Source organism: Triticum aestivum, chromosome 6B, assembly GCF_018294505.1.
Source record: "Triticum aestivum cultivar Chinese Spring chromosome 6B, IWGSC CS RefSeq v2.1, whole genome shotgun sequence".
In the NCBI taxonomy this organism is placed as follows: Eukaryota; Viridiplantae; Streptophyta; class Magnoliopsida; order Poales; family Poaceae; genus Triticum; species Triticum aestivum.
The window spans coordinates 449253215-449266680 of NC_057810.1; the positions used below are offsets into that span (position 1 = coordinate 449253215).

Consider the following 13466-nt stretch of genomic DNA (forward strand, 5'->3'; position numbering starts at 1 on the left):
TGCAGGCTGGCCTGACAGGAGAAAAAAAACCAAAGGAGGGGCGCTGGGGGTGGCCTCACCATGGGCCTTGGCCCGATTGGAGGGGAGGCTGCAGGAGGGGCGCGCTGGGCCTTGGAGGTCACCGGAGGCGCGGTCAACGCTCGGGACTGAACCGGGCGAGCCGCTGGTGCTCTCGTTTCTGAAGAAACAGAAGTAGCAGCAGGAGCATGGCAATGGAGAAGAAGACGGCAGGGGGCCCTGGCGACGGGGTCGGCGGGAACCGGACGGAACGGGCGGATCGAGTCGTCCGGCCTCGGTTCCGGGCAACGGCGGCGGCCAACAGAGCTCGGGCGCGGGGCACAGCCATCCATGGCGGCGGGGGTGGTCCTGCTCGAACAGCGAAACACGAGCGATAGAGAGGTGAGAGAAGGAGAAAGAGCGCGAGGCGAAGGGAGAGGGAAGCGGCGGCAGGGCTCACCGGAGCGCATGGGGCAGCGAGCAGGGAACCGACGGGGAGGCGCATGCAAGGTGAGGTTCGAGCGGGCGAAGCAGAGGACGGGGCGCTGGCTCGCTGCTCCACCATCAGCGAGACGAAGCAGGGGCACAGCACGGCAGGATCGCATTAGCGGATGCAGCGGCTCGACGCAGGGGACTTGGCGCGGCAGCGCAGAGGCTTGACGAACGGCGGCGAGCGACGCTGGGCGTCCCTGGCTTCGGTCGAAGATGGGGCACCGGGATCGAGGAGAACACCTACTGAAGATGGCGCCAGCGATCGGTCAGGAGCGTCAGGCAGAGAGAGAGAGGTAGAGGGAAGGGAAGGAGGCGCGGCACGGGCCTGCTAGAGGTGGCCGCCGGTGGGCTGCTGCTCACCTAGGCGACGACGAGGAGGAGGCCGCCGGAGGCGTGGGTTGGAGGTCCCACGCGGACGGGAGGCTCCTGGAAGGCGTCTACTTGGAGCTCCCGCGGCAAGCGAGGCGGAGGGCGCCGGGAACAGAGCAGATTTGGCGAGGGGAGGCGGAGCAGAGGCAAGCCGGCGGCGTCCGGATCCTCTTGGCAGCCTTGGCGTTCGTCCATGGAGGTCCCCTGTCCAAAGGAAACGAGCACAGGGATGAGCAGAGGGAGAGGAAACCAGAGAGGGAAAAGAAGGGGAAGGGGAACGGGGTATCGGTCTTGTTCTTGTCGCCGGTGGTGGGGGTGCTCGGGCGCCATGAGCAGGGGAGCCTTGCTCCGGTCGAGGCAGAGGAGAAGCGAGGAGGTGCCTGCGGGATTGGATGGAACGAGGGGAGGAGGTGGTTGGCCTGATGCTGAAAACAAGGGAGGGAGAGAGGCTGGTTGCGGGCTTGGATCCCGATGAAAAGAGTGGCAGCAGCGGGTGAGGGGATTTGGAGGATGGGACAGCTCCCCTAGATTTTAGGGTTTCTCTATTTGTATAGTAAGTAGGCTAGGTTTAGGGGGTATTTGATCCCTCCGATTTTTACTCGGACGATCGAAAATAAATAGCTTAGGAGAGTCCAACGAGAAATCGATGATGATTTAGGGATGTTGGGGGATGATCCGGACCCAACGGTGACGACTGCCCAGGTCGGGTTCGGGAGAGGTTTTGGACGCGCGCGAGGGGTTTGAGAGAGGTCAACGAGGACAAAGGCCTGCCAAAATGACAACAGAGGCAAAGAGAGAAAGGGAAACTGCGAACGGCTACGAGTTTTTATGAAAACATGCAGATGCAATGCGCATGATGCTATGAGATGAGATGCATGACATGAACAAAATGCATAATGAAAACAAAAACCCGACCACGAAGGAAATATCATATCGCATCTCCGGAAAAGGCAAGAGTTGGAGTTACGAATATGGAAAGTTGTATCCGGGGCGTTACAGAATAAGCGTGTATCTATCTCAAAAAAAAATCAACAACTAAAAAAACGGCGACCTGGCACGTAGTACACAATTTTTAACGATTGTTTTGATGGAGTGAAAAACGAAAACTACCCCACTAAGTATATATAAGCCGGAGCCTCCGCGCTTGATTGCGAGGGTTGCTCTATTCACACACTCTCATCCTCTCCAGATCTAAACAAGATAGCGGTGGTAACACTGTCTTTCTCACTTCAAAAAACATTGTCTTTCTATCCTCGCCGCTGGTTACAGATCTGGACGTATCCCCCTCCGCCGGTGAAGGGGAGGAGGGGCAGCGTTTAGGCCGTCGTCGACAGTGAGGGAGGAGACGCACTGCCGGCCGCACCGTTATCTCTGGCCGAGCGCTGGCGCGGGAGGTCCTCCGATCCCCTCGTCGTTGCCCTAGTGGGGGTGGATCCGGCCTCCCGCCGCCCACCTATCCACATCCCGACGACCTTCAGGTATATCTTCCTTCGAAACCGCCTTAGCTCTATTTCCCCAGCTTGCTATGTCATTGCATGTGCATCATTTTCTACCTCTCAGCCCCTCTCGATTGAATGGTCCAACGTCACCTATTTTTTTCTTCTATTGTTAGAGGTAAAGCTACTTCATGGAGTCAAATCTTGTACTTAGTTCAAACAAGAAATAAAGTGGGGATGGGGGAATTTAGTATGTACATCGGACTTGGTACAAATAGGAAGGAAAGGGGGTGAAAGTAGTAGAGACTGGTCATCCAACCAGTCTCTTGGTCGAAATGGGAAATATAGGGGTAACGCTGTACACAGTGGTATGACCAGGAATAGATTTGCTATCCACACATAGGAGTAGGTGGGTAGAGTGAGCAAAAATGGGACCAACCCAACACTACAAGAAATATGTCAACTAGTGACCTTCTCTTAGTGACCCTAGCTGAATTGGTCGTAAATCCATGGCCATTTAGCTTGGAAGGGCTCAAACCCTGAATTGCCTTACACCAAATGGTCACAAAGCAGACAAGAGTGGTCCATGACCTTATTTCTACCTGATTACGACCAAGATAAATGGTCATGAGGTTGTGAACATGGATGCATTAGTACTTATTGCTATGATTAGGTGCCACCTCATCAGTTTTGCCTATGTGTCATGTCCATGTGTCAATTTTTGCCCTAGGTTGTGAAGCAACCTATATTTCCGTCATTCCCAAAATTCCCCAAAAAATCTCATAAATTCTTTGGGTCATATCTCTGTCAAATATGTAAAAAATCCTTCCTTGCCTAGTTCAAAAATAATTCAATAATATTCATTTTCCTATTTTGTTCACAACATCTCTTTGTGAAGGAAGTGTTATTTATATATCCTTGATTGCCCTTGAAATTGTTGGGCACCCTTTCCTATCCAAATCATTGCCTCATGACAAAATTCAGCTCCATTTGCCTAGCAAATGTTCCTCGGCAAATTTCTAAAGTTTTTGTCCACCTAGAAGCATTGTGCAGGAAGTACCTTTTTTATATATCCAAATGACATGAAATTTATATAGTTCCTTCATATGCCCAAATTATCACCCTCCTCCAAATTGCAGCTCAGTCAAATCGTCTATGTGAGCCCATGTTCAATTTATATTTTATGGCCAGATTGGCACGTTGCAAAGAAAGTGTTGTCTAGACCTCTCTTATTACCCTCAAACTCTTTGGGCACTCTTCCATACCCAAATCATTACCACATGATAATATTCAACTCCATTTTCCTAGTAAATCTTTCTCAGGAAATTTCCAAAGTTTCTACCTCGAGAGAAGCTTTGTGAAGCAAGTACTAGCTAGGATTACACAAATGATCTAAAAACTTACCAGCACATGACCATACCTATGTAATTTACCTTCACCAAATTTGAGCTCATTTCATTCATCCAATTTCTCTCGCTAATTTTCCCAAGTTTCTATCCAAAGAAGAGCATTGTGAAGGAAGTACCACTTTGGCATGTCCAAATGGTATCAATTTTATACAGTGCTTTCGTATGCCCAAACAACCATCCTCCACCAAATTTCAGCTCAATCCATTCATTATTTTGAGCCCAGCTTCAACATTCATATTTTTGTCCAGTGTGGTACTTTGCAAAGCAAGTAGCACCTAGGATCCTCCTTTTGAGCTGAAAATTTGTGAAGACATTGTTCTTAGTAGATTATCATCCTCAGCCAAAACTCACGCCCATTGGCCATGTGCATTTCCCGTACTGCCAATCAAACACTTGGCTGCTAATTCATCTTTGAGCATAGGTCGGTCTCCTCGTGAGATTCTTCTGTTGTAATTTTCTTCCTAGCACCTACCTGGGGAGTGCCCAACCCACTAGACATGCTTATGCCTCCCAGAACGCAAGACAACGCCAAGGTCACACGGTGACCACGCGGCGGGCATGCGAGTTTACGCTCTTTGGAGTTGGGGCCCTGGGCCACCATCCAAACCTCAATGTATCGCCACCAAACCATGTATTTATTCTTAAATAGATACTTATGTAACTATAAATGATTTTTGGAAAAAATAAGGAGCAAACAATAAGGTAGCTGCAGTTCAAATTTGACCCGCTTCCAGCTGAATCTGCGGAAATTTGTGTTTTTCACCAGAGGTGGATCAAAACTTTTGAAACCCAACCATTGTTTCAATTGTGAATTAAATATGGCCTAGTATTTTATAAAATTGATTAGGTCCAATTTTGCAACAAAAATATGGTAGGTCCTTCACAAAAAAAAGAACTCATTTCGGGCACTCAAAAAATGGAAAATGAATTTTCCGTGCAAAGAAAATGAAAACTCCCTTAGGCAACATTGTTTGGAATCCCAAGATGCACCCATGTGCACATTATGAGATCATTTGAACAAACTATGTTATGAATGTGGCCATAAGGTTGATCATTTGGCTTGAAAGCCATGAATCTTCACGCATGATAGCTCATTTCTGAGAACACTTTTTAAAAATTATTGCCGTATTACAAGTTTATTATTTTTCCTGGAAACTCGGTCATATATAATTACAAAATGCGAATGTTTTCCATTTTTTTGATTTTTTTTAAATTTTTATGCCTGTTTCAAAATGCGGTCAAAACGGCGGGCATGACCGTTCGTAGCTAGTGGTTGAACCTTGGAATTTTTTTGGTGTTTCTCTCATAATATAGATACCTATGTACCTAGAAATGATTTTTGGAAAAAATAAGGAGCAAATTATGAGGCAGTTGCAGTTCAAATTTGACCCGCTTCAAATTGAATCGGGGGAAATTTGTCTTTTTCACCAGAGGTGGATCAAAACTTTTGACACCCAACCATTTGGTCAATTGTGCATTAAACATGGCCTAGTATTTCAAAAAATGATTAGGTCCAATGTTGCAACAAAAATATGGTAGGCCCTTCACAAAAAACCTCATTTCGGGCACTCAAAAAATGGAAAATGAATTTTCCGTGAAAAGAAAATGAAAACTCCCTTAGGCAACATTGTTTGGAATTCCAAGATGCACCCATGTGCACATTATGAGATCATTTGAACAAACTATGCAATGTTGCAACAAAAACATGGTAGGCCCTTCACAAAATGATTAGGTCCAATGTTGCAACAAAAATATGGTAGGCCCTTCACAAAAAACCTCATTTCGGGCACTCAAAAAATGGAAAATGAATTTTCCGTGAAAAGAAAATGAAAACTCCCTTAGGCAACATTGTTTGGAATTCCAAGATGCACAATGAATGTGACCATAAGATTGATCATTTGGCTTGAAAGCCATCAATCTTCACGCATGATAGCTCATTTCTGAGAACACTTTTTTAAAATAATTGCCGTATTACAAGTTTATTATTTTTTCTGGAAACTTGGTCATATATAATGACACAATGCAAAGGGTTTTCAATTTTTTGTTTTTTTGAATTTTTTATGCCCGTTTCAAAATGCGGTCAAAACGGCGGGCATGACCGTTCGTTGCTAGTTGTTGAATCTTGGAATTTTTTTGGTGTTTCTCTGATTAAATAGATACTTATGTACCTAGAAATGATTTTTGGAAAAAATATAGAGCAAACTATGAGGCAGCTGCAGTTCAAATTTGACCCGCTTCCAGCTGAATCGACAGAAATTTGTCTTTTCACCAAAGGTGGATCAAAACTTTTGACACCAAACCATTTGGTCAATTGTGCATTAAACATGGCCTAGTATTTTATAAAATTTATTAGGTCCAATTTTGCAACAAAAATATTGTAGGCCCTTCACAAAAAAACCTCATTTCGGGCACTCAAAAAATGGAAAATGAATTTTCCGTGAAAAGAAAATGAAAACTCCCTTAGGAAACATTGTTTGGAATTCCAAGATGCACCGTTGTGCATATTATGAGATCTTTTGAACAAACTATGCCATGAATGTGGCCATAAGATTGATCATTTGACTTGAAAGCCTTGAATCTTCACGCATGATAGCTCATTTTTTAGAACATTTTTAAAAAAAATCCATATTACAAGTTTATTATTTTTCCTAGCAACTTGGTCACATATAATGACACAATGCGAAGGTTTTCCAATTTTTTGTTTTTTTTCTGAATTTTTCATGCCCGTTTCAAAATGCGGTCAAAACGGCGGGCATGACCGTTCCTAGCTAGTTGTTGAATCTTGGAAAACTTTTGATGTTTATCTTATTAACTAGATACTTTTGTACCTAAAAATGATTTTTGTGAAAAAAAAGAGTAAACTATGAGGCAACTGCAGTTCAAATTTGACACGCTTCCAACTGAATCGGCAAAAAAATATCTTTTTCACGAGAGGTGGATCAAAACTTGTGACACCCAACCATTTCGTCAATTGTGCATTAAATATGCCCTAGTATTTTAGAAAATTGATTTGGTCCAGTTTTGCAACAATTATTTGGTAGGTCCTTCATAAAAAAAACTCATTTTGGTCACTCGGAAAATGAAAAATTATTTTTTCGTCCAAAGAAAATGAAAAATTCCTTAGGCAACATTGTTTGCCATTCCAAGATGCACCGTTGTGAACAATATGAGATCATTCAATGCGAGGGGTGTCGAATCTCATGGTGTGAGGCAGTGATGCGTGGCGCCGCTGGCTGGCGGGTAGTGGCCACCGGTCATGCGTGGCGCCGCAAGGTCGTCGGGGGGTTCCAGCAGAAGGTGATGCTGCCATATCAGCGGTGATGCAACAGAGCATCGCCAGGGACCGCCGGTGCTGTGATCCAACATCGTCGGGACTGACGGAGTTGCAATCAAGCAGTGTCGGGTCGCTAGTGTTTTGATTTTCTAGCTTAATTGTAAACGGTTGTGATCTTGACATTTTAGTTAATTGTAAATAAGTTGTGGACTAATATTTTTGAAAAAAGTTGCGGTCCTTTTTACAAGACAGATTTGTAGTTTTTTCTTAAAAAACATAGTAAATTTGGGTTCAAATTTTGAAGATTCCAGCACAAAACAACTGGCCAATAAGAAGCGAGGAATCACGATCACGCGGATCACCCAGTCCGAAGCGACCTGAGCCATCCATCACACATCCATCAATGGTGGAGCATCTCCCGAGAAACTCGAACCCTAACACACCAACCCACCCATTTCCCAGATCTGATCGAGGCATCCCGCCGCCCCCGCCTTCCTCTCCCTCGTCTCATCTTTCTCCCAGATCCGAGCGAGGCACCGCGCCACCCCCACCCATCACCGCCGACCTCTCCACCATCTCCTCCCCGTCCTCCATCGCGCCGCCATCCACCTCGTCGCCTCCCATCTCCTCCCTTCCCCTCCCTCCCCCACCTTCCCCTTTTGTCCCTCCTTCCCCACCCCCACAACAAGATCGCCGACGCGACGACAGCAATGGGCGACGCTGAGGCTGACCAATCCAACGAGCCAGTGAGCGATCTCCAAATGGAGCCGGTCCGTCGGTGCAGGCGAAGGGCGCACACGGCGGACAAGGCGGCGGCGGTGCAGCGCAAGGCCTAGTGCCGGCTGCGGCTGTCTGCGCGGGTGCCGCCGTGGGACGCCGTCGTGCTCACGGCCGCCAGCCCCGAGCAGCTCGCGCTCTACGCCCGCCAGCTCACGCGCGCGCGCCGCCTAGGCCGCTTCCCGCCCTCCACCGCCGCCCTCGCCGTCCCTAACCCCGACGGCGCCCGCATCGGCTCCGGCACCGCCACGCTCCACGCTGTCGCCTCCCTCGCCCGCCACCTCGTCTCCCAGGTCAGGAACAGGAGCCTGATGTTTAGTTCGTCAGCGTCTGCTAGATCTTCATCACTAGATTGCCGATCTGATTTCTCAATTGCTGATTGATCAGATAGCATGTACCCGTACGTGATCCTCACCTGCCGCAGCCACGAGCAGAAGAGCACCGTCGCATCAGGTACATATATATACCCAGACCCAGTCATCATCCACTGGAAATCGTTCTGGTCTCATCTCACAAGATTCGATTTAACCGATCGATGTAACAGGAGCGGGGAGTGAGCCCGAATGGAACGAGACCTTCTTCTTTGCCGTCTCCGGCGACGCCCCGGAGCTCAGGGTCAAGATCCTCTCGGCGGATGACCTCGTCGGAGAAGCATGGCAAGTACCAGACGAACACCCCTCCTATACTATCGGATCCAAGTGCAAGCATTAGACTAGTAGTACCGTAGTACTGCTCCAACCTGGCACATTATTATTCCTATAGAGATTCAGAACACTTGTTTCAGCTGCTGGTTCTGAACTTTTAACTGAATTTTCTTCAGTATCCCGCTGGAAGCTGCTGGTTCTTCATGTGTTTGTGTGATGTTTTTTTGAATCTCTTGCAGACTGGGGTGTGCAGTACTTCCACAGGTGCCACGGATCCGGAGCCTGATGTTGCTGCTGAAGAGCAGAGCGATCAAGCTCCCCCAAAGGGACATCTAGAGGTCCTTACTCATCAGGTGAGCTGATGTTTGCCCGAGCACTTTGAGATGGTAGTTGGTAGTGGGATAGGCTGCTATCCTCGTTGGGTAGAAGTCTGCCTCGCCTTGATTTGATCTGTGTGTCGTGCCTGTGTTTCGATGCTGGTAAGATTGCCAGAATCCAGCAACAGATGCTAATACTGTATAGATGTTGTTGGCCAACTTTTTTATAAACCAAACACCAGTAAGAAAAGGCCTATGCAGTATTGCTTAGTCTATACCTAATACTCTACAGATTTTGCAACCTGATATGATCAGCGGAGAATAAAACAGTGGAAGTGCCTGCCAGTAGCACCATGATAACCTTTGCATACTAGTAGCTGCTATACATGTCCAGATTTCACTGTGAGTAGTTATTCTAGGCATCGAAGCTGAACCCATCTTCAACAGTTATTCTAGACACAGATTTTGATGTGTGACCTGTTAATGAAGTATTGGTTGGTTGTGAGAACAATGCTTGTGTTTTAGCTACTGCCACTTTGAGCTGCTGTAGCTTGTAGTTATCAATTCCAGCTGGGTTTACATATTGCATTTCTGGAGCAGTCGATCGACATTTCTAAGTTTTTTTGTTATATAAGATGAACAAATGTTATGTTTAAAGTGTGAGCTAACTAGTAATCCTAGAGAGAAGCAGCTCCATTTTTGCAAATGTTATGGTACATTATATGGTTTCTTTAGCCATGCGATGCCACACATATATTTTAACTTTCTGTCTAGTGTAAATTTTGGTTTCGTTCTCAATTTCGGTGCCTCTGGCTGATGCAGGTGCACATGAGTGTTCTGGGCGACATGGTCTCCTTTTCGGCATGTGCAAGTGTCGGGTGGTGCTTGCCTACATGGTTTACGGCAAGCTGCAGTTCAGGTGGGCGCTCCAGCTCTCCCTTCTCATGCTATACATCCAGGTACACCCTTCCATCAGTACCTACACATACCAATGCCCGCTGGATAAATACCAAGAGTTGATAGCTGATCTGTAGCAAATATAGCTGTGTGTAAGGAGCAGCTGCGTGTAACTTCTTTACTTGGTTCCTCTTTTACAGGAGCTCCAGGCCTAAGAAAGTTGGAAGTGCGAAGACGTGAAGAAAAGCGCGAAGCCGTGAAGTGCTACTCAGCAAAGAGTTGTCTGCTCTATTTACTATAATATTGTAATATTGTAATAGCTGGTATACCTGGGTTGTAATAGTCTACTGAAATTGTAAGACACTAATCTAGTGTTATTTGATGTGTTATTTGATGAATTTCACATGTTCTCTTATTTGTTTGGAATATTTGATTATGAATGTGATTTGATAGTGTGTGAGATGGCAACTTGACCAGTGCAACCCACTTGTGAAATAATATGACTAGTTTGTAACTTTCTTATGTGTGGGATCAATATATGAGATTAACATGACTAGTGGGACCAGCTCCAAAATATATTTTCCAAAAATATATAATCAATATACTATAAAAGGCCAAAGCCTAGAGATAAAAATGCTGAAATATTGGGCTTGGCCCATGTAGCCCAACATAATTCTTAGGAAAAATAATAATAATAAAAAGCCGAATTGTTGGGCTAGGCCCATGTAGAAAACCGAATTGGATCGGGCTGATTCTTGTGCCACATCAGCTTGCCACGCTGGATGCCTATGCGGCCTGGGGAGGTTGCTAGTGACCAAAAATTTGGTCGTGGAACCAACGACCTTTTACAGAAGGTCAATAATTCCAGTTTACGACTGCCAACTTTTGACCTTCTGGTTTTGGTCACAAAAAGGTTGCAAATGAAAAACTATGACCTTTCAGAGACCAATAGTAAGGGTCACAAGTTGACATATTTCTTGTAGTGCAGATACGTTTCTTGGATGTTTGTTTCTCGGGGCAACAAACTATGAATTACCACTTTATGCCCCTGTTTAGGTACATGGTGCTGGACTGCTGGTGTACCCACTATCCCATGCCCTTATACGAAATATTTAGCTGTTCTTAACCTAATGCCCCTGGTAAAATGAAGCCATGCCACTGTTATAAGACATGACAAGTTTAGCCAAATGTTTTTGCCTGTAATTGTTTGAGACTCTGACTATTTCCTATGTAGCTTATTGTGCAAACAGGGATACCCATTTCACCTGGTTGCTGTTGTGACCTTTTAGTGCACTGCACAAAACACTTCTTAAAAGAAGTGACTTTTGTGCGGTTTATCTGGAATGTCAGAATGGAACAGTTGGTTCATTTCGGTGGAACTGCACAAAGGGAGATCTGTGTTCCAATCCTCATCATCCGTATTGCACCATAACCTTCCTTTAGGTAAGAATGATATTTAATGCATGTGTTCATCTCTATTTTGCGACTGCCATGAGAAAGTAATGCTGTTTTTTACTAGTACACTTGTACTCCCTCACTAACAAAACCAATTCTGAAATAGAAGGCCAATCATGTACTTGGTTTCATCAACTGGTGAGGATAAAGAGAAATAGAGCATGAAGAGGAAGAAGAAGAATAAACAGTGCCAAGGTGATCTTGCTAAAGCCAGAGGCCTTAGTCGAGGCCATTCAAGGGCTCCAGCAATGACTACCTTACATGTGAGACGATCCTCCAGGGAGCCCTTCCACTTCTGATGTCTCACTTAATTAATTAGAAGTACTTAAGTACCACTAATTTATTGCTGCCTAATTTTCCTGTCGGAGTTAAACAAATCTTCAGTAGCACCCTATGCTGAATCATGTACGTGTGTATGTTTGTCTATGGAGGTGAATCATGTGGTGGAGCAGGGAGGGAATATTATTACTGCCATGACATAATAGTGCTATTGTTTTGCATGTCAATTTATTGCCATTGGTTCAATGAGGCAATGTTTTGCGTATTGTCCATCATGAATTTGATGCTACTATTAGAGTAATATGCTAATGTCTTTCTATCCTTTCTCGCAAAGCTAATGAAGGTTTCGTCTTGTTCCTACTTGTGCAAACAGGGATCATGTTGTGTCAATCATACATTTTAGTGGAACTACACAAGACAATACAATGAACTGTATCCCAGCCAGTGCTTTAACTCTGCCGAAAGTTCTTGATAATCTTTCGATATAATCCCAGCACTGGTAAACAAGAATGATTTCAACCATACATTTGAAGTGCACAAAAATATATACTATTGAGTGATTCCAGTGAGTGCTTCATCATCTCTTATGGGACTACATGAATAAGCTTTTTTCCTCAGGTTGGTACAGGCCTAAGGACTTCACCATATTAGTTTGTTGTCATCTCTATTTGTATCGTGCTACTATCGTGAGAAACTCCTATCTTTGCGTGTTAAAGTTTTGCAACCTATGATACATGGCAATGCTTTGAGTGTTGAGCTAACTGGAACTGATTAAATAAACTAATACATCACTTTAAGCAAGACTTCACCCATTAAGATAATGAGGGTGCTTCTATTTGTTAGTGTATGTTTCATCAACTAGTCCCACTATTACAGTAATCTCACTCTCTCAATATATGTGCCAACAGCGATGCTCAATTTTGGTGGAACTGCACAAAAACTTTGGGTGCTCATTGCCTCGACAACTTCCGTCCTTTCCTGCCAGTCGCTAATCTGGGCTTGCTTTCTTCCTTTGATGTCAGTCGCTTTGCTTATCTCGGCTTCCAGTCAAAGGAAATAGTAATTGATATGCTACCTCCCACAGCTTTGTACTGGTCTTTATCCTGATTATTGTGCTTGTCATGTATTGGTAATTTGGTATTGTGCTACTGTTTGCCAATTTTATAAAGGAGTAACTTGGAGCCTGAACTCACAGGCAAACCATTGCATTGGGTGATTTTAGTAGAACTGCACAAAAAGATCAGATGGACAGATACTTATGCTGTTGCTATGTACTCCAAAGTTCACTCAGACAAGCATCGGTGTTGACAAGAAGAAGTGCCTATATTCATACGAGTATCAACCGACGTCAAATAGTTGTCAAACTCCAAGTATTAGGAGAGTGAACACCAAAAATATTGCTTGGTGCATAGCCCAGAAAAACACAGTCCAGTCTTTGGTCCCAGCTTGTGCCTTTTGGTTATCGGCAGATATGGTAGTGAACTGTATGGCTTGGAGTCTAAAGATTCCAGACAGGTTGGTTGACGCGTATATTCATCTGGCACTTAATCAGTCTGCACGCCGGGGATGCTCCATTTCAGTTGAACTGCAAAAAAAATTTGGGTGGTTCATTTTCTCAATGCCTCCTTTCTTGTCTGCAATGTAGAATTTTGGCGAGCTACAGGACCAAGATGAGCCAGTAAACTAGTTGGATGAAAGTAGTGGCCAAGTTGCTCAAACCTCCCTCGGCACGAGGCCACTATTTGAGGATAAACCTACAACCAAAGTTCAGATTGTCTGTGCTGCCTCTTATGTACTCGAAAGTTTACTCGTACAAGCATTAATTTTAGCAAGAAGTACCTCCGACTGAACACCATTTACCAGTCTGTACCATAGGTAATTAAAGTTTGTCCATGGATCATATTGATTGTGATCTCAATCATTTGGATGCATAAACATACTGAACATGTGTATATCTAAATCTTTTTGTGAATTATCTATGAATATTGTCGTGTGATCTATCAATCATTTGGATGCATAGACATGCTAAACTTGTGTATATATGAATATTTTGAGTTGTTGATCGTGAATGTTGACTATGAATATGAACGTGTCCTATGAACCTGAGTTTGATACAAATG

At 44.8% G+C, this 13466-nt stretch overlaps 1 long non-coding RNA gene across 1 annotated transcript; it reads left to right on the forward strand.

The window, feature by feature from the left end:
• Positions 1 to 7450: 7450 nt before the first annotated feature.
• LOC123137427 (uncharacterized) lies at positions 7451 to 10080 on the forward strand. Its single transcript, XR_006468279.1, has 5 exons — positions 7451 to 8047; positions 8142 to 8207; positions 8299 to 8751; positions 9538 to 9674; positions 9813 to 10080. It is a non-coding gene; the product is annotated as an uncharacterized lncRNA (long non-coding RNA).
• The last annotated feature ends 3386 nt before the right edge of the window (positions 10081 to 13466 follow it).